Source organism: Aulonocara stuartgranti, assembly GCF_965226115.1.
Source record: "Aulonocara stuartgranti genome assembly, chromosome: 23".
Lineage (NCBI taxonomy): Eukaryota > Metazoa > Chordata > Actinopteri > Cichliformes > Cichlidae > Aulonocara > Aulonocara stuartgranti.
Genome location: NC_138958.1, coordinates 23,397,318 through 23,410,494, shown reverse-complemented (window position 1 = coordinate 23,410,494; position 13,177 = coordinate 23,397,318). Strand labels below are relative to the sequence as shown.

Below are 13,177 nucleotides of genomic sequence, written 5' to 3'. Positions count from 1 at the left end.
ATAGCATTCATTCAGAGTGAGTAAGCAAGCTAAAACCAGGCAAAGGAACAAAATCGAAAGAAAGAGAGACACAATCTTTTATTTGTGAGAACGAGAACGACGTCCCTGAGCATTAACATTCACACCGACGCGCTCTACTGTAAATGCTCTCTTCTCTGGGCTGGTTTCAAAAGTGTCCGAATCCATCTGCTCTGCATCTCTCTCTCTCTTTCTCAATTCTTAATTTCTTTTTCTCTGCCTCTTAGCCATCAATTCCTTTGTTTCTGTCCTTTCTATTGTTCTGTCTCTCTCCCACAACCATCGGTGGGAGTTGTAAGTATTGAGCTGCAGCTCTTTTCCCCGTTAAACCATCAGGTGACACGAGGCCGTGTCCACTTGACGGTTCAGGTGTGTGCGTTTGTATCTCGGTGTGTACAGTCTGGGAGCTGATATATGCCAGGCAGGACAATGGGTTGAATATACAATGGTGTTTTTTGCAGAAACACAGGCCAGGCAGAGGGGTGCATTACATAAACTACTTTACATTTACAACACAGAGAAACAGCTCAGCTTATTCAAACGGAAACTCAAAACATGGAATAGAACCTTTAAATGCCAGTGCACTTCTTTCAGTGTACTGTGCCTCTTACTCTATGGCTGAACCCCGGTGACCCTGAATTGGACTAAGGGAAGAAGTTGGATGGATGGAGGATCATGCAGTTTTTCTTGCACAGGTAGCAACTAGAAATTGCATAAACTGAGTTGATTAAATGGATTAAGGTTAGCTAAATCTCACGGCCACAGTTAAAAAGACAGAAAACAGTCTGTAAACAGGAGGCTCTCATGTCAAAGTCACATGCTTTGTTGACCAAACCATCAACTGCTCCTCACGAGGCCTGGCAGAGCTACAGTAGCGTCACACTGTTTTGCTCCTTCCAGACAGAACCATTATTCATCTGGCCACGCCAGCTCCTTGTCAGGCAAAAGGTAAACATAGGTGGTTTGGTGCACTTAAACAAAGAACGGGCACATTTATCAGCAGCAAAAACAGACAGGACGGTGAATGAAGCAGAGAAATGAGACTGCACGTTGAACAGGTGCAGCAATGAGACAAACAGTAAAAAGAAAAGAGAGAGCGAGCCACTGGCAAGACTTTTTCATAGTAAAATGATCACACCCTCAGCAGTAAAACAGACTGCAATGACTCATCGCTTTACTAGAAGTGATGTTCTCAGTTACGCTGATGACGTTTCCAGCTTTGTAACTGGAAGGAATGAGTGATATTGATGGCGGCTAATAAAAAACAAGGAGGATGGAGATTTCATTGTATTTATGCACAGTGCTGTACACAGTCTTTAGCAGATTCTGAAAGTGGAGATTAATGGGGAGAAGGTACAAGTAGAGACATGCAAGTGTATGCACAGTGATTTTGACACATTTCTGACCCATGCATGAAGTAAAAGACGAAAGCACTTTCTCACTGAAATATTGAGCCGTGCTTGTTCTCATTTCGCACGCCATCTCTTCCTTACAATCCTTTCCTTCTCTCTGCGTTTGCTCTCTTATCATGTTTCTGTCCTCCTGTTGCAGGTTTCATATTTCCAAAGTTCTCCTCTCTCCTTCCCTTACCGCTCTCAGATACTGTAAAGAGACTGAACAGTAAGCAGCGAGGCTGTTATCAGTTATTCGAAATTGCATCTGATAATGTAGCGGATCATTTTTCTGTAAATCCCGCTCGGTTTGGGAGGGTATTTCAGGGCTCTGTCACGACTAAATGCAAACAGTTATGTCTGAGAGAACAGCTGAAGTAAGAAGTGCTTTTTTGTAGTTGTGAACAACATAACCTGTCGGAGTTAGAGGCAGATACAATTGCATCACCCACTGGTCTGGTAACGCTCATTTTGTAGTTAAACATTTATGCTTTTAAGACGTCGGTGTCATGAAACCGGCCACTGAAAGCAACAAGAGGCTTGAACTGTAAAACTGTAGCCAAATAGCCTTCTCAGTGCTTTAAAACAACTTTATAATAAAGATGTTTTAAATTGTGACCTCCTTAGCCACATCGTTTGTTACAGTGTTAACATATAGTTTTATTTTTGCTGATTTTGTTGACAGGACACAAGATGAAAAAATAGGACTTTTACCCAGTAGGCTAATAACTTTACTATGAGCTGTAATGTGACGTTACATTATATTAATTTATGTTATATGATTGGATATAATGCTAGCCCAAAGTCAAGAGTGCTGTGACCCAATCTTCACTCTGAATCTTGCCTCTAATCAAAATACAGGAGCAATTGATGGGTTTCCTTAAAAAACAACAACAGGTCTTTGGTTATAAATTGTTAAAGCTACCCAGTCATATGCATAGCGTTAAGGCCAATGTGCTGTCCCACACTTTGGGAATTGCGCCTTTAGACTAGGAGCACAGTTGTTTTCACAGTGGTGATGCCAGCTCAAAAAGACAAAAAAAAGTAAGCAAGTAAAAAAGTTGCTACTTGCTGCATGTTTCTTATCAACGATTAGGGATAGCGCGGCAGCTGCAGTCCATTTTCCACGTGTAGCTTTATTGTTCCCATCGGTTCTGGGAGAACTAGCCTCGCTACATATGCTAGCTGTGGTACCTACAGTACTAAAACAAAAGTAAGTACAGTCGCGTTTTTATAATTTTGGTATTGAAATCTATAGTAGGTATGACATCCCTATGTGCAGCATTCAGTTTTTACAGTTCTTTACTCTAAATGGTGCTTTTTTGAAAAATAAAAATCATGTTGTATTCAGTAATACTTGAAACTACTAACTGAGACAGTAAATACAGAAAGAATGTGGACAACTGTGGATGTAGATCACTAGGAAGTAAGGTAGTTTTAGACATCTATGCATTCTGCCAATTGTTTTGTAACAGGAGAAGTCACCCCCTGCTGGCCATTACAATGAATGCAGGTTTGAGACACTATAGCATTAGCTTCATGTTCAGGCAAATGCTAACTCCCTGTTTGTCTGTACTTTCATTTTTATTTTTGTATTGTTGACTTTTGTTATTAATTTGTTTTTAAATATTATATATATGCTGTTATTTATTTTATGCATTTTTCATCATTTTATTTACTTTTATAATTATGTCACACTAATAAACATTATTAAATTTATTAGGAACTATAAGCATTAGCGATTAAGGTATGAGCAAGGGGTTAATTCATCATTCATATAGCATTACTCCTCCTTACTATGTCATTAACAAACACAGATTATTATGACTATGTGTATGATTATTACTAATAGTGATGTAGTAGCAGCGATAGCGGAACATGGTGTAACAGATAGATGAACATATTTGTATTTATAAATGGCATACTAAGGAGGAGTAATGGTATATAAATGCTGAACTAATGACTTGCTAATACCTTAGTAATGCTTAATAGTAATAATAATAATAATAAAAATAATGATGGACTGCATTTGTATAGCGCTTTTCGGGGCCCTCAAAAGCGCTATTTAATAGTGTGACATTATTATAAAGTGCTACCACTTTTATTTATATTCATACTTATTTTATGCATTATTCTATTTCACAGACTGTATTGTGTTACTTATTATTCCATCTTTTTCCTCCGATCATCAAGGTGCATGTATGAAGGGTGCCATACAAGTTAAAATGTATATGTGTCCAAAAAGTCTGACTTCTTTTCTTTTTCATCTATGTTAGAAAATTGAGATTAAGAACTACGAGAATACTGCATAAATCTTTAAACAGCAGAAAAGGCTCTTGCTTGTGGAGCTGTGATGGTGGACTGAGTGGGTGGTGAGGCAGCAGCAAGGGTCAGTAGACCAGCATGAACATGACATGACAGGTTAAAGAGGGCAGGTTTGGTGCTCGGGCACGGGGTCACAGCTCTTCTCAAAGGATGGTTTTGGAGCTGCTTTAGCTCACAGTTAGCTACACCCACATCGCCAAGGACATCTGCTACACAAACTGCAAGAAAAACATCTCGAGTTTCCTTCTGCAGTGTGCACGGGGCAAAAGTTTGCAGCAGTTGGTTTTAGCAGCACGAGGGGCAAACATCCACTTCCATCCTGGATTTCTTAGACTTTTTAAAAAATGTTATTAGAGGATGGCAAGCAAGACATCTCTCAACGATGAAACACAAATCTAAAGCCCACAGTAATGTGTGGTCAGCTGAAACTGACAGAGGATTTACAAGCATGTGATGACATGAGTGCTGGAAAAGTAATGTGATTCTTGCGAATCGTGGAAAACTTTGAGTTATTCACCTCTCATGTATTTGTTTTGGTTCGAAGCTTCAAAGCAACGGCACAAACCCCTGAACTTTCTTAACCGAGGTCACAGTCAAACATGGCATACGGTCTTAGCAGTGTGATCCCTTATGCATGTCAGGGGAATGGCTCTCAGTTTGTGAGAATTTATGCTGCTTTATTTGTGCCGCTTTAGGACAGTCTGATCAATAAAGGTCAAAGAAAACAATTTCTCCCAAGTTTGAAAACCAATAACTGCACTTTTAAAGCAGAAAAAAAAGTTTTTTTTTCTTCTTTACTACACAAGTGTTTAGCCCTGAAGAGGAAAATATGACCTGACACTCGGAAAATCATTTGGTGCTCTCTCAGTCACCTTTGCAATCATTTCAAATTCATTGTTCGGAATTATTGATTAGACCGGTCTGCACAAGAGAAATAACAGAAGGGAGCTATTAAAGTAGGTCCATTTCTTTTTAAAGTAAAAATGAGAGAATGATGCCAGTGGATGTATGATCATATCCTGCATGCTGATTTTTCATTTTTTTTTTAGATTTAGGAGGTCTTTGTTCATTTAAGATCTCGTCAATCAAAACATTACATCATAAGGTCATCTACAGGCAGCTCCACCCACCTGCTGTTCAAACCTTTAGTTTACAAGGGGCAGCCAATCGCAAGCAAAAGAAATTAAAGGGAAAGGAACTTAAAGAGCCTGCTTCAGACAAAGGATTGACTGAGTATAGGCCTAACACATGTTAAAGAAGGATTTTGTCTCATGCAAAGCTACTTATATAGACACTATATTGCCACAAATATTCATTCAGGTGTTCCAATCACTTTCATGGCCACAGGTGTGTAAAATCAAGTATCCAGACCTGCAGACTGGTCCCCGGGGCCTGCTGGAGGGCAAGGTCCATGCTGGACATGCGGTGGAGGGTACAAACATTTGTGAAAGAATGGGTTGCTCTCTTGAGCTCAGTGAATTCCAGCATGGTACCATGATAGGATGCCACCTGTGAAACAAGTACAGTCGTGACATTTTTCCGCTACTAAATATTCCATAATCAACTGTTGGAATTATAACAAAGTGGAAGCGACTGGGAACGACAGCAGCTCAACCGGAAAGTGGAATCACAGAGCAAGGTCAGCAGATGCTGAGGATTGTAGCGTTCAGATGTATCTTTCTGCAGAGTCAATTACTGCAGACCTCCAAACTTCATGTGGTCTTCAGATTATTTCAAGAACAGTGTGTAGAGAGCTTCATGGAACTGAGCAGTTGCATCCAAGCCTTACATCACCAAGCACAATCCAAAGTGTCGAATGCAGTGGTGTAAAGCACTTCACTGGATTCAAGAGAACTCATCTCCACTGCTCTTAAGTGACGAATCAAGTGTTTTCATCTGGCATCTGTCTGGGTTTGGTTGTTGCCAGGTGAACGGTACTTGTCTGACTGCACTGTGCTAAGTTTGGTTGAGGGAGGATTATGGTGTTGTGTTGTTTTTTTTTGGAGTTTTGCTTGGCCTTTAGTTCCCAATAACAGGAAATCTTAATGCTTCAGAATACCAAGACATTTTGGACAATTTCATGTTCCCAACCTTGTGGGAACAGTTTGGGGATGGTCCCTTCCTGTTCCAACATGGCTGTGCACCAGTGCACAAAGCAAGTTCCATAAAGATATGGAGGAGGTTTGGTGTGGAAGAGTTCTGACCTCAGCCTGAAAATACACCTTTGGGATGAATTAGAGCAGAGACTGTGAGCCAGGATTTCTCATCCAACATCAAATGTGCTTCTGGAAGAATGGTCAAAAATTCCAACAAACATTCCTAAACCTGTGGAAAGCCTTCCCAAAAGACCGGAAGCTGTTATAGCTGCAAAGGGTGGGCCGACACTATATTAAACCCTTCTTTCAAGAGAAGCTATCACCGCTCCCACACACCTGGCTTCAAAAATCCCGGGAGAGTGGACCACATCAGTGGCAGGCAGTTCATCACTGCTTCCAATACTATCATCATCATCACCATCATCATCATTTTCTTCTTCCATGCTAGTCAGAAGCTACACAGCCTTGAGGTGATGCTGACGAAGCAGCCACACAGCTTACAGACTCAGCTCACACATGGCTTACTGTATATGAAATGAAGGGTTTCATCCCAAATGAGACTCAGAGAAAAAAAAAAAACATTTACTGTTACCAAAAGACTGATAGTGAAAATTAAACTCCAGTAGGGTACTTTTCTTTTTCTCGCAGCAGGTTGCCCTTGGTTAATAAAATGGTAAAACTTTTAAAGACATTTAATAACGACTTCAATATTCATGATATTTCTAAGCCCTTTAGTACAGTTTCAAATGTACTATAAAGGGTCAGCGTGACCGCTAGTAAAGTTTTATATGCTAAAGTGAAACAATGAAATTCATAATCTTATGTTTAGTTCATTCAGTGAGGCTGGATTTCTAGCCTTACGAGGCAAGACTACTGACTGCCAGGCTGGTAACATCATAATAACTGGTAGATTTTACCACGCACTTTGGACCTGGAATCATTTACCAAAAGACCTGAGGTTGAATCTTTTCAAATATCTGTTTGTGTTCATAAGGACTAGAGTCAGACCTGTGAATGTATTTTTTGTTTGTTTTTTTTCTCTTGAGAGGCTGCTAATGTTTTATGTTAGGAGTATTTGTATATACTGTTGTAGATCTTGCATTTTATTATGTTTTTGTAGCATTTTTTGGGATGTTTTGCTTTTATGTAGTCACTACCTTGCCCAGTAAAAGACATTTAATGTCATCAGGACTATTTCATTAAATAAAGGTATTAATAATAATAATAATCAGAAAAGCAACAATTGTATAATACATGGTCGCTAAATACTTTTTTTCTAAAAAAGTTGAACAAAGTACAGATTTTTTCTACATTTGCAAATTGAGAAACTTTGAAGAACTTCGTTGACCTATTCCTAATCAGTCCTCCTCTCCACATCCTTATCTCTGAAGGTGCCGCTTGATGAGACGGCATCTGGCAAACTTTTACTTTTTTTGGTCCCTTGCATATATTGAACTAAGCAACAATTTCTTTTTTCTCTGCAGGTGATGTCAGTAAGGTCTGAGAATAAAAGAAACCTTTCCCTCAAGAAAAGAAAAAAGTGCAGTGTATCAACTGTACCTGTTATACTGGAGTAAAGTTAGATTTAAAAGTGTCCATCTGTTAATTTACAATCTACTGTAAACAATGGTTTAATACGGTTAAATCATAACACTACTTTTCTGTATAAAATATATGTTTTACAGTGTGATACAATTTTTCTGTTTATAACTGTAAATGTTCAGTGCTTAATGAAGTTCTTCAACTACTTGTCATAAAAACAAGAAAACACAAATATTTTAGAAATGTAAATCTTAAAATTTGATTGTTATTTATCAGGAAAAATTACAAGTCATAAGTCATAATTTACAACATTCAATCACCAGAACGATTTTTTTTCTTTTTAATAATACAAGTAAATAGCTATAATTAGGCATCTTAATGAGAAGTTAATAATGTGCTTTTTAGTATTTTATTTTTGTAAAACAGTTCATTTGAAAATTCATCTATAACAACGATAATTATATTTTATTATTCTGATTAAAGAGCTCCTACATACTGGTGGAATAACCGTTCCAGAAACACAAAAAAATACATTTTGATAAATAACAATGCTGTAAATTTAGGTCTGCTGTGGCAGAAATCTTACACAGGATGGTGGTCTAATAAATTCTTAAGCACTGTAACTGTAGATCTACATCTATAAAAGCACCACTGATGGTGAACAGGTTCCCCGCATGTCCTTGTACAGTAAAATCAGTTTATTTCCTTTCCTGAACCTTACTTTTATTACACAGTTTTGCAACACACCGTGACAGGAAAGCTGCCGTAAATATCAACACTCACCCAAAAGCATAACACTGGCCAGATGTTTAAACAGTGAAACAACCATCACTGTTATCACTCACCTCAGAAAAATACGAATATTAATAATAACTAACACTTCCTCATGCTTTATTATGTTTCATGCATTTGTTTACAGCAACATTTGACAGTTGAGATTTGCAAACAAAGTCTGCTGCCCACTAATTTTGAAATCTGTCCTTCAATTCAACTCCAAAGTATAAAAGCTCCTTAATGGCTGCTTCCAGATGATTTATTAAAGCAAAACAGCTAAATATGTAGAAAACATCCATCACAAGTTGAGATGCCTTGAGATGTTTTCACAACTTATTTTTTGTCATGGCAATGAGATGTTTTGATTCTCCTCACACGAGATTAAAAAACTTCAACTGTTAGTCCATGAAATAGTGAAATAGTTGGTGAATATGAAAGTTTGAAATATTCCGTGTACTGACATATTTACACATTTTAGTCTGGAAAGTTATCCAAAAGGAGATGCAAGATGTTTTTAAAGTTATGAGCAGTGTCTGTGATTCATTTATTTAAAAAAAAGTTGAATTCAGTCTTGCTTTGGGTCCAGAAATAAGGCCAACGTAAATATATTCATATATAAGGATTTTTTTTATTAGCTTTGGCTAATCAGGGTGCCCACTCTTCCCCAGATGTTTAACTTCAAGTTGTCCCTGCAAGCTCTAGGTAGCAGATCTGGGGCCAGTGGGGGTTTCGTGCCATCAATCATCTATCAGCAGGGACTCTTTCCTTTAATGCTCACTGACTGACCCCCTGTTGTGCCTCTTCCTACCTCCTCTTCCTCTTTGTCCTTCTTTGATTTTTCTAACCAACTTTTTTCTCTTTCCTCATCTTTGTCTTTATCTTCTTTCTCCTCTTTTGTTTCCCGTCACTTCCTTCTTTACTTCCTCTCGATTTCTTGTTCACTTATTTACCTTTTTGCATTTTTTTTTTGTTCCCACACATTTCAACGTGTCTTAATTCTTTTACCACTGAAGTCACTGCTACTAGGTCTGTAATACACTTGAAGGCACGTGCACATTTGTACATACCGGAGGTCCTCCCTCAAAAGGCCAATCATTTCTCAGCGGGTGCTGAAAAATCACCTGATACACCGACACAGGTGGGTGGGGGGAGTGGATGGTGGCTGTCTGTGGTTGGGGTGAGGGTGGGGGGGGTGGGTGGGTGGGGGAGTCATTTGTATAACAGATGTGTGTTTGCATGTGTGTTTGCATGTTTGTGTGTGAGTCAGACACAGGTTTAATGACTCGTCCCAGCCAATTTTCAGCCAGTGGCTTCTCTTTGTGAGGAAATGAGGTTTGCAGTTAATGTAGCACAGAAGGGCTGCCTGTGATCAGCGCACGCATACACTCCGTGATATGTGCGCACACACAAGATTGTTTTTGCATGTGTGTGTGTCAGTTCCAGTGAGTTGGCTCCAAGCAGAATATTAGTAGAAACCATATGGGAGAAATCATTATAAACGAAGGTTCGAGAACATTTATGCTGTGAGGCCTCCGTGTTTTAATATCAGAGCTAGGAATATGCTTAAGATCTGCCTTTGGTGTAAATATGCGTGCATGCTTTTGTGCTTCAAGTGCATTTAGCTTCGCTGTCCTGTCACAAATCACATTATGGTGTGCGTGTTTGCGTGTTTGATTCACTAAGTTGAATTATTCCAAAAACAGCAGTCGCATTCATATTGTGTACACAGCAAATCGGCGCGTCGCCAACGACATGCCAGTAAGATAAGATACACGCTTTCAACCACACACACTCACAGAAACACAGAGAAGCACTACCATGCACCACACGCAAAAACATCCTGCGTGTAAGAACACACGCCCGGCTGCACGTGTAAACACACCAACAGTCGGAGCGCCGTGGGGGACACTGGCCTCCCAGCGGAGGAAATAAGTTTGGGTTGGATGTAATGAGCAACTGAAAGGCAAATGAGCCCTTCAGTGTGACGGCCTCTATCTAAACCCAGACAGCCTGTGTCTAGGGAGACGCTTTATTGCTGAGAGAATCCAAAATGTCATTCATCTATCTGTGCTCGGTCACCGGCCTCCCTCCCTCCCTATGTCTTCCCACCACCTCATTCCGCTCCTGACCTCATTCCGCTCCTGTCATCTCCTTACGCTCTTCCTCTTACACAACCCATCTGTTTTTTTATGCTCGTTCACATTTTTCCCAATCACTCTCTTCTATCAGCTTTTTGATGGCGCTCTTTCTCCTGACTCAGTCCTTGTCTCTTCTTTCCCAAGGTCCCCGAACCGCTCTTCTATCACTCATTCACTTTTCTACCTCAACCAACTCCTCTTCCTTCAAAACCCGTTCTTCCTCGTCTCCTCTGCCCTTCAAAGCTTCACTCATACGTTTGGATTGACATAAATGTTCTTCAGTTCCAAACTGAAATATATGTTTTATATTTTTTGGGGTTTTTCTGCCATTGCTGTCTTGGCACTATGGGCTGAAAATGTAAAAAAGAAAAATCTCCCAGAGATTCAATTCAGTTTTATTGAAATAGCACCAAATCACAACAACAGTTGTCTGAAGGCACTTTTGATTGTAAGGTAAAGACCCGACACTATTACAGAGAAAACAGAAAAAAACCCAAAATCATATGACCCCCTATGAGCAAGCGCTTTGGTGACAGTGGGAAGCAAGAACCAGACTGGGAGGGGCGGCCATCTGCTGTGGCCAGTCGGGGTGAGGGGAGGGAGACATGGTATTTTTTCAAATAGTTAATTTAGTTTGACCAAACCTTCATGTTTTGTGGAAACACTAGTCTTCTTAGTTTCTCAGCCAGCAGACTCACTAGTTTGTCACATCTATTTTCAAAGAGTCAAAATGGAGATTTTTAGGCTTCACCATCTCATGGATGACGTTATGGGTAGTTAGTGCAATCTTCCATGTATGTTTGTAAAGTTTCTTTCTTTTTTTCTTCTTTCCAGCTCATTGTGTCTCAATGAACTAATTCTCTAAATCAGAAAAAGTAAGAAAGTGGTGGAAAATCCACTATAATAATTTACTTGATACCAGAGCTGATGATGAGATATGTGATTAATGCCCAACAGTAAACATTTCATATTTTCATCAAAATATTGTCATTGATACATTTACATTTGCATTATTACAGCTGAGTTTCCCCTAACTACATACATTTTAGTCTGCTTTCACTAAAACTAAACTGGGTAAACATGTTTTTTCCCCCTAATACTAAGAAAAATTGTGTGATACAACTGAAAGCTTCCTTAATATAAAACACCTTCAAAGCAATCACACCACACTTTTGGCAAAAGAAGAATTTCTCTCAAAGACATTCTTGGAAATGCAGGAAAAGCTGAAGCTCAATGCAACAATCTAAGGAAGAAAGGAGCCAAAACACCAGGTAGGATCTCTTAAAAATGTACATTACAACATAATTTCATTGAAACATAACTCCTGGGATACTCTGAACATCACAGATTGTTGATGTGCAACAGAGTGCCTGAGAGGGGTATCTTTTTCTCTCCTTTTTTTCTTTAAAGAGTAAGAAGAAAGCCTTGAACAGACTGAGCTGTAGTCTGGATCTTGACCATGAACTGTAGCTGTAGGCGCAAAATTCAATAGAGACAATTGGTTGAAAACATGGCAGCAGCATCAAAGAGTCCGCCAAGTCTTGAACTGAATCCCAACACGTCGAAAAACTGCTTGAAAAACTGGTGCCAACACAGAAATATGGAACTATTTTGTTTACAGAGCCGGCAGAGATGGACACCCAAATGAGGCACTTAAACCCCTGTGCATAAGTTGCTTTAGAACTCATCCAAGTAAAAGTGTAAGCTCCGTGATCACCGGTTTGTGACATCGCTTTATGAGTTTTCTTGAGTCTGCAAAGTTGAGTTTGTCCCTGAATATCCCTGATCTTCCTCTTCTCATTTTGTCATTTAGGCCGACTGTCTTTACTACAAAACACCCCTCGATTTCTCCTCCACCAGCCCCTCTTTTTGTCTTTTTGTTTTTAATTCCACGCAGCCACCCCGATTAATCTCTGGCAAAATCAATAACCATTCACTGGCGCCCAGGAGTTGAGGGATGTAAATAGCAGAAATCTGACATTCGCAGGATATAAAACAACAGGCTTTCGATATAATCAACAGTGGTGCCAGTGCCATTCCTCAAACAATCCATAGCCTTATTAAAAAAGGGCCAATAACTTAGCCCTGTGTGCACGCCGATGGAGGCTGCATGACAAGAGTGTCTGATGAGTCAGGAATTGTAGGTATGACAGCATTAGGGGGTATGTGAGGGGGTGATTGAAACAGGACAAAGCGTGAGGTAATTTTATCTATGTCTTCACTGTGGGTTCATTTAATCAGCTTCTGTAGTTTAATCTTTAAATAAAACTAACTAATATATGATGAGGATGCTAATTTGTATTTTCTAATTACTTGCATCCATTAGAAGTTTCATTTGTAGCATTTTCTTTAAGCAGTAACTGTTTCAGTGCGTGAAGGCTTAATGTCTTGAGCAACAATAGCTAGCATTAGCTTAGAACTGTAGTTCATTAGTCACTAGCAACAAGACCCCAAAACATGACTTTAGGTGTTACTTTATTATGTTTTCCTAATATTTCTTGCTAAAGAGCAAGGAAGCTTGGCCAAGTATTATTTGACACAGTGTTTTATATAATCTGAAGTAAGAAAAGCCAGGTTTTATAATTTTATTTAGCATCAAATGGGAATGTTAACAACAGTTTGGGGTATTTGAACACTGCAGTGTTTCTTTAGTTAATATCAGCTATGGGTCTATGTGTCTTATGTAAATAAAGTGGCTTGAGTCACCTCCAAGCTGGTCAGTTAAATTGTTAATTTTGAGTTACTTTGTTTGATAACAAATGACTCATTGGTAGACGATGCATCATAGCTAAGGCTCCAGTCAACTAGGCCTGGAGACTTGTCAGCAAGCACTGGCAACCAATGGTCACTAGGGAAAAATGAATTCAGTGGTCAATGAATGCAGTGAGCATTT

At 39.3% G+C, this 13,177-nt stretch overlaps 1 protein-coding gene across 3 annotated transcripts in view; it reads right to left on the bottom strand.

The window, feature by feature from the left end:
* The window catches only part of LOC309700966 (receptor tyrosine-protein kinase erbB-4-like), a 371,528-nt gene that overhangs the window by 193,012 nt on the left and 165,339 nt on the right, over positions 1–13,177 (bottom strand). The gene's annotated exons all lie outside the window — the stretch shown is intronic.